Here is a 9,370-nt window from a genome sequence, read left to right on the forward strand (position 1 = left end):
TGGTACACGCTCTGGGTGACACCCAGCCTTGGGTTGTGAAGAAGAACGTATGTTCTAGATCCTGTAGCACTCCTTACCGGAAATCCCAGAAAAAGTTAAATGGGTGCTCGAAATGACAGCGCATGGCACCGCACACAGAACAACTTGGATGTAGATGTCACCAGCACAACAAAAACACAAGGGTCAGTGCAAATCCATGATATAGTAATTCATTCATTTTACAAGTAGTCTGGGTTTTGTGTTCTGTTTTTCTATTTTTACTTTTCTAGATGCACTTACTTGAAAAAAGGGGTCTGCATGACATCTTGACACTTTATTTTTATAGACTCTATTTTAGTTTGACATTTATTGTTTGCCTTCTGTTGTTTTATTTGATAAGAATACTTATATTGTGCCTACAAGTTTAATACCTGTGAATAAAAGTTTTATTTTTATCATACTTTTTAATATGTTTCTTTGCGGCTTAACAAAATAGGAGTCTTTAAATGGTGTGGATATTGGGAAAATTGGGTGTGGTTACGGGGGTGTGGCCACTAAAGGGTGTTGCCACTGAGGGGTGTGGTCACTGAGGGGCGCTGTAAAGCTTTCTCGCACAGGGCGCCTAAAGGCCGGCCCTGCATGGACCTCGTCCGGGGGGGAGTTAAGGAAAAAGAGTCCATTTCATTTTATAGTTGGGGAGGGACGGAGTATCAGTGGTGACAGGATCTTTAAGAATATTGTAAATGTGCGATAGGGACAATTTAGAGGGTGAGGATTGCAGTAACCGAGTGAAAGGGGCAGGAGGTGTTTTCACGTAGGACGAAGGGAGATTACATTGAATAAAATGGCTAATTTGGTAGTATTGTAGTAAGTGAGAGGAGGGAATATCGTATTCTTTTTGTAAGGTATGGAATGGAATGCAAGTACCTTGTGTTGTCAAAAAGTGTTGCAGTAGGGATAAGCCCCTATCTTTCAAGAGGAGAAAAGGTTTGGAGGAGGCGCCTTGCGGGAAACCCAGAGTTGAGGTCACAGGCATGAAAGGGGACACACAACCCAGGATCTCCAGGAATGATCGTATCCTTAAAGAGGATGTTATGTTTAATGTTGGCAGGAAGTAAAGGGAACGGCGTGTGAATGACACCTGATATGGACCATAGGGAAACAGACGTTTGTTCCAGTGTAGTTTTAGAGTGGTCTGAGGTTTGGAACAGCCAATCTGTCACATATCTGAAAAGACATGCCAAGTTGTATAAAGGTCTATTGGGTAAGTTAATATCCAGCTGTAAATTAGTCTTATAAAGTTTGTGGATGGTTAGTGTTTTTTACCTTTCCAAAGAAAATTGAGGAAGGCACTTGTAAGAGTTTTGATATCTTTGTGTTTGAACAGAACAGGCAATATTTGCATGGGATACAAGAGGCGGGGGAAGTTTATCATCCTAATGAGATGACCTCTGCCTAAAAGGGACAGTTGTAGTGCTTTCCAATTCTGTGGATCTTTAGCTATAGATTGTATTAGCGGTGAGATGTTTAGTGAATATAAATTTGTGGCAGTTGGCGGAATGTGAATACCTAGATATGTGATATACAGGTATTCCTCACTTAATGACCGAGTTCCGTTCCTACGACCAGGTCGTTAAACGGATTGGTCGTTAAGTGAGGAACTCTATACAGTACAGTACTGTATAGCGTTGCAGATGTACAGTACCGAACAGTGTACTGTACACCGGGCAATGAAAATACTTACTGGGATCTGCAGTGAAGATCGGAGGACACCACTTCCGCCGGGACACGGCGCACTGACGTTGACGCGCAAGGTCAGAGGTCAATCGGCGGTCCGTCGTAAGTGCGAGTGGTCGCAAAACAGGTAAATCGGTAAGCAAGGAACATCTGTATTGGGTTTTGAATCCGTATTGTTTGATCTATTGAGAATCGGCACTAGAGCAATTGCCATTAAGGTACATTAGTTTGCTTTTCTCCATATTAATTTTCAGTCCTGAAAACCTACCAAACATATTAATATGATCAAACACATTTGGAATTTGGGACTGGGGATTGGAGAGGAGTAGAATTATGTCATCTGCAAACATTGCCAATTAAATTCCTCTGTGTCTATTGAGATGCCAGTAAAAATGTTGGTGGAGGAGCGAGATAGGGGTTCTAGCGCAATGTTGAAAAGCAACGGTGATAGAGGACATCCTTAACTTGCGCCTTTTTGTAATGGAAGAAGAAATAAGTGTGGAGGTGTATATTTGAGCGGACGGGGCTGAATACATAGTAATACAAATTTAAGAAACAAGCCTGGAAAGCCCATCCTCATTAATACCTTCAGGAGCCAGAATACCTTTTGCACTCAGGTACAAAAGGAGTTAGCTACGGCTCTGTGTTAAGGAGTCAATAAATGATTCTCATACATCAAAGAATGTTTGGGTTTGAGTATCTTTACTGAGCATTGTCTCAGTCCAATCATTTTGAAATACAAACATCAACTTGCTCAGAAAGAGAGTTAAAGAAGGTGGTTCAGAATACATCCATTGGTGAAGGATCCCTTTCTTCCCCACCAAAGATATAATAGACAATAGCTTTCTACATCGAGGAGTGATTTTCACTCCATGCAGATCTAGGTCTCCAAAATTCGCCCAAGCTGCAGACAGAGGTAAATAATTAACCAAATCTTGCTGAGTATACTGAGCAATATCAATCTAAAAGGACTTTATCTTAAGGCAGCTCCAGAAAGCATGATACAAATCTGCTAATTCCTGCCCACATTTCAAACATCTAGACAAACAACTAAGTCCCATAACATAAGACATATGCAGAGAAGTATAGACTCCATGATAAACTCTTAATACAATTTCTCTATAAGTGGACGCAGTAATTGTATTCCATGCTCTGTTAAAAGCTTGTAGAATGTCAGTAGTAGATATATTCAGAAAACCACTAGTCTACTTTGAGAGACCAGCGGAATGTTTCGCATTATCCAAATCTGGTCTGCAGCACCAATAAACACTAGCTATTGCACCCTTGCACCACCATTACAATGTGCATGGCTACCTTGCACTGCAGAGTTCTGTCTATCTTTAATGATAAATTCTTGCCTTTAAATATGCTGTATGGGTGGAAGTCTTAAGTATAAAGTAGCTGAGCAAACTGTGAGGCTATAAGTCTATGAAAGACAGACACTTTACCAGTGGCGTCACCAGGGAGGTGCGGCCCGCACTCGGGTGACACAATTGGAGGGGTGACACCAAAATGACTGGCAGTCATTTTGGTGTCAACCCCTCTGAAAAGTCCGGCACTTGGTCATGGACCGGTAGCCCGATAGATGCACAAGAGAGGAGGGAACCTGGCGGCATACCTTATCCCACCGGATGAACATCCCCTCTCTGACAGCATCCATCACCAAGATGGCCGCTGGCAAGTATCACCAAGATGGCCGTGCATATGGTGACGTCATTGTGCACATGCGTGATGATGTTGCGCGCATGCACGATAACGACATAGCGGGGTGTCACCTGGTACACGCTCTGGGTGACACCCAGCCTTGGGTTGTGAAGAAGAACGTATGTTCTAGATCCTGTAGCACTCCTTACCGGAAATCCCAGAAAAAGTTAAATGGGTGCTCGAAATGACAGCGCATGGCACCGCACACAGAACAACTTGGATGTAGATGTCACCAGCACAACAAAAACACAAGGGTCAGTGCAAATCCATGTAATGATATGTCACTCGAAAATCATTTTCGAGTGACATATCATTACATGGATTTTCACTGATCCATGTGTTTTTGTCGTGCTGGTGGCATCTACATCCAAGTTGTGAAGAAGAACCTTTGCACTACTTACCGGAAATCCCAATGATAGGGATGGGTGTCGCTATTATCGATTTTTTAGCCTGAAGAAGGGACCCTGCGAGGTCCCGAGAGCGGTTTTTTTCAACTGACAATCTGTTCAATAAAATAAACAATTTATTGATCCTAAAAGTATTTTGGTGTGCTGGTGACATTCTTCTCTACCACATCCGGCCTCGGGATGCGCCTGCACTTTACAAAGTAAAGGGGTCTAGAGTCAATATACAATATAGGGTAAAAAGGAGGGCAAGGATTTGTAAGGGCAGGAATTGGTGGATATTGGCTCTGTATCATATGCATGTATTTAACACTGTTAGAGAAACACAAAGGATTGATGGGATCTGTCAGGGGTAGTGGGTGGATTCGAAACGAGTACTACTGCACCAAAACATATACTGTAAAGGGTTGTCATTGTGTAATTATCTTTGACAGTAACATGGTTGGCACATTAGGTGTTTATCCTAAGACACCACAGTGGTCAGAAATATTTCTAACAATTTCTAACTATTCTAACAATTTCTAAATATTTCTAACAATAGAGTGCGAAAGACATATTGCCATAGAATGTAAAAAAAAATTCAACCTCAAATACTATGTAACTATGTAACATTGGGTCTTGGCTAGTTTCACACGTATAATACGTTATTAGCTATGTTGAAGTAGTAAGAAAAAGCAATTGTCAATGTTTGAACCAAGCAATTCCCTATATTATATTTATAATAAAATATTCTATTTGACAACAATAGGTTTAAACATAATGAAGAATATGTGCTGAGAACAGACAAATAATCTGGAATTGGAATTGGTCTCATTAGTCAATGAGGGCATATTTGCCCTTGAGATGTAATGTGTCAAAAGGCTTTTGCCAGTAGTAACCAGTGCGATTTTCACTTTTATGTTTTTGGTGCAATAGAGGAGAATTATCTCTCGTCTTGACTATTGCAACTCCCTCCTTATTGGCTTACCTCTACACAGGCTATCCCTCCTCCAGTTTATCATGAATGCTGCTGCTGAACTCATTCACCTAACCAACCGCTCAGTGTCTGCAACCCCCCTCTGCCAATCCCTGCACTGGCTTCCAGTAGCCCAAAGGATAAAATTCAAAATAATAATAACCACTTACAAAGCCATCCACAGCTCTGCCCCCTGCTATATCTCAAACCTGGTCTCAAAGTATCAGCCTAACTGTCCCCTCCGCTCTTCAATAGACCTTCTGCTTTCCAGCTCCCTCATCAACTCCTCCCATGCTCACCTCCAGGACTTCACTAGAGTCTCTCCCATCCTCTGGAACTCTTTCCCCCAACCTGTCCATCTATCTCCCACTCTGACTGCCTTTAGGCAATGCCTTAAGACTCATCTCTTCAGGGAAGCCTATCCTCCGTCAACCTAACCACTCAACCATCACGTTCTCAAACAATTCATTCCCACGCAGCTACCTCCTCATGTATCACTTCCCCCTCCCTTTTAGATTGTAAGCCCTCAGGGGCAGCGCCCTCCCTAACATCTTGTCTTGAATCGTATTGTGATTGTAATGTCTTCCTTATATTGTAAAGCGCTGCACAAACTGTTGGCGCTATATAAATCCTTTATAATAATAATAATAATTAAAGAACCTATTCTATTAAATACTTCACTCATACAGTCTTTAAGGATAAATTCCCTGTCACCTTTCATGATAACCTTCCTCTAAAACTTTTTTTCAGTATATACTGTAGATCACATATATGCTGAAAAGCATTGGTAATAAGGAAATCAAATTGTATTGGCAAATGGTCTGACCTATTTGCACTGCTATATTAATAAACTAACAGCATTATAGATCAATAGGATCTGTTTAATATGATAATGTAGATAATGTGAACAGGCAACTTATGCTTTTTAATTATACATAAATACATTATACAGTCTAAAGATTAAATGGCAACATTATGCACACAAATGTCTATATATACATTGTAGCATTATTTTATACAGGGATCATATGTTCTGCAATGCAAGTCACTGTGCTGCCATTACCCTTGTCTCAACGAAATTCCCGAGAAGAAGGAAGATACATGCACATGTACATGTGGGAAATATATATGGAAAGAAATTGTAAACTGTGATTACTGTGTCCTTCTGTATATAGTTGGAATTATATTTGTCTTCTGATGTCAACTGATGTTATTTTTATTGGGTGTTATTCATGCTCTTACCTGCTGAAAATATGTGATGTGTTGGCGTGTTATGTATTTCATTAGCATAGAGATATACCTCAACATAATAGGAAACTTGAAGTAAGAATTTACCTGTTAGCAAAATGAAGGATCATCAGCAACAGACAAATTACTAATTTTCTTGTTTGTAAATGCTAAAATACATTAAAGTGTATCAGTTTCTTCATTCATATTATTTCTGACTTTTCTCATTTCATCAGAGGTAAAATTTCCTGAAAAATTATTAGTTATTTGGGGAGAGGTACTTTTCTGGGCTCAATAAACCACTGTTTTGTTCACCTTGGCCTTTACCCCAGCTTGGCTTTAGGTCAGAAGAAGGCTCCATTCACAACTATTTGAGGTGCGATTAGGGATTCCTGCATCAGGAACATGCAGCAGGAATCCCTAATCTGCTTTATTTTTGAGGTGTGATTAGGCATTCCTGCAGCAGGAATCCCTAATCTTCTTTATTTTTGAGGTGTGATTAGGGATTCCTGCAGCAGGAATCCCTAATTTGCTGTTTACAAGCGACATCTTACTGGGTCTAAAGTATAAAGACTTTGTATCGTGTTTGTGAGGTACATTTCTGCGTTAAGTTGTTGTACATTTAAGTTTCCAGTTCCATAAAGGTTACATGGTACAAAGTTCTATGAAAATTATAGTGTATTTTCAGTAATTACCAAAGGTTCTGTATGGACAAAAAGCAACAATAAAATTGCCCTTTGAGGTTAAAGTGACACTAAACTCAGAAGTTAAAACTTTAAAACGCATTCAAGTACCCTAAACGATTAAACAAAATTATCTTTCTCTGAGCTGTATCACTCAAAATTAGATCCTCAAATCATCTCTGGATTTGTGCTGACACTGTCCTTCCTTCTGGAGGGTGGCTACTTTTGTTCTCCAAGGTCCCTGTGTGTGTTATAAAGTAGGCACCGCTCCAAGCTCACTCCTGTGATGGACTTCAGTCTCATGTTTAGTTTACTAATTTGTATTGAGATTGTAGTCCATCGTGGGAGCAAGCTTGGAGCGGAGACTACTTTACAACACACACGGACTATGGGGAACCAAAGTAGCCACCCTCCAGAAGGAAGGACAGTGTCAGCAACAATTCAGAGAAAATTTGAGGAGCTACAGCTGAGTGATACACAAATAAGATTAATTTTTATTAATAGTAAGGGTACTTGATTGTATTTTTAAGGTGTGCTGCTCACATATGCACACATCAGCAATAGGTTGGACTTGATGGACTTGTCTTTATTCAACCTCAAATACTATGTAACTATGTAATTTCAAACCCACAAACACTTCAGCATAACAAAGAGGGTTATTAACAAAGCTGCGGAAGGCAGCCGAGTGAATAACCCAGCCGAAGTGAGCCGCTGTTCGGCTATTCACTTCTGCTCAGTATGGCTGATTTCAGCCGTACATCGGCTAAAATCAGCGTACATCGGCTGCCTTCGGTCAGCCGAATATGCTCTGTATGTTCGGCTGAGCTGAAGTGCCGAAGGAGCTCTACTCAACCCGATCCAACATCTTGATCGGCTGAGCCGATGCTCCTGCTGCTCACTCACTGCCTTTCGCCCGTATTCTCATAGGGGCCGAATTGTTTTTAAAATGTATGAAAATTGTTTTAAAATGTATGAAAATTAAAATAGTTTATAGAAAATAAAATTTAAAAAAACGCCGGCAAAAGAAAAACAAACAATTGGGCGGAGCTAGCAGTGACAGCAAGCTCTGCCCCACTGTTTCCTATTCGCCGGCACCTGCTAGAGCCTTCTATCAGGTCCCAGGCCAATGAATAACAACAAGGTGGAGCCAGCAGTGATGTCACAGCCGCCTCCGCCAAGTTGTTATTGTTTAATGACAGATGAGCGTCCCCAGGTCATTTGGGGAAGCTGATCTGTCATTACAACTCGGCGGAGCCAGCCGTGAGATCGTGGCTGGCTCCACCCAACTGTCATTTGCGGGGTGAACGGCCAGCCCTTCACCCCGCTTAAGCTGTCACCTCGGCTCAGACGAGCCGTGGCATATGCCTTGCCCGTGTGGTTGACACATGGTTGCTGTCTGGTCCTATTGACTGCAAAGGTTGGATTGGCGAGAGGCCCCAGCACGGTATACAATTTACCACAGAGCATCGCAGCATGTGTACATACTTGAGCGGCCGCCACGCACAGTAAAAATAGCCTGGTTTTGCTGCCCCTTTCCTGTCTGTGTGAATGGCGCCTTAGGCCTCGCCTTATGCAAAGAAAAATCTCTGCTTTTGGAGGCATTTTTTTTTATGCCACTGACTGAACGAAGCTCTGTTTCACCAACGTGCCCATGCACATCGTGGCATTTAGATTTTACAGCAGACTTCAGGGATATAAAAAAATGCACAAAGCTATGTTTGGAGAGGAGCTTTCTGGCATAGTTTGTGTAGATGAGTTAAAGGGTTTCTAAACCCTCAGGTTTGCAGTAGATATATGCAAAAAGTAAAAAAAAGAACAACAAAAAAACTTACCTGTGTGTTCCGTGCGCTCCCGTCCGAAAAAGTGAAACTGCACGGGCGGCCGCAAAGCATCTTGGGAAGGGCGCATGCGCAGTTCACATTTTCGGCCGGGACGCGAGGAAAGACATAAGGTAAGTCTATAGACGAGTGCACCCGCATGCAGACACTGTGGGAGAGTACGTGCCATCAAGCTCAGAGGAGTCAGCGCTGGATCGGAGATTCGCCCCAGCGCTGGAGAGAAGGCTGAAAACTACAGGAAAGAAGGATTAAAAGACATAATTTAAGGTAAGTGCCTTAATTAACGTTGGGGTGAGGGAAAAAAATGTTTGCCTTTAATGTCACTTTAAATGAATTCTAGTGGTTAATATAAATGAATATTCTAGCCGACAGAGTTTACACACACGCACAAATGTTATTACGCACCAAAATGTGTATTTTTGTGGTAATTTTGCTGGCAGAAAGACCCAGCTTTTTGGAGTATTTTACTACGTCCATGTGCATAAGCCCTCATACAATCTTCCACATAAGTCCAAACATACATTAAAAAGCTAACGATTCCTCTTGGTAAGCCCCCATTTACACCTGAGCGAAGGAAAATACACTACAATGCTCACAACCAGAATTCCATTATTTTTTTATTGTAGCTGTTCATATTGCTACAGTACACCATCAGCCATCTGACATTTGAAAAGGAGTTTTTTTGGGAGCTTGAAGTGCCCAGTCACAATTAGAGGCGCACCGAAATAGAAATTTAAAAACCGAAATAGAAAAAATTGTCAGGCCGAAACTGAAACCAAAACTTTTTTATTTTAACTTTTTTAAATATTTAATTTTTATTTATTATAAACTTTTTAATTTTTT

The sequence above is a fragment of the Nanorana parkeri genome, unplaced genomic scaffold, assembly GCF_000935625.1.
Source record: "Nanorana parkeri isolate BGI_ZX_2015 unplaced genomic scaffold, ASM93562v1 scaffold510, whole genome shotgun sequence".
Lineage (NCBI taxonomy): Eukaryota > Metazoa > Chordata > Amphibia > Anura > Dicroglossidae > Nanorana > Nanorana parkeri.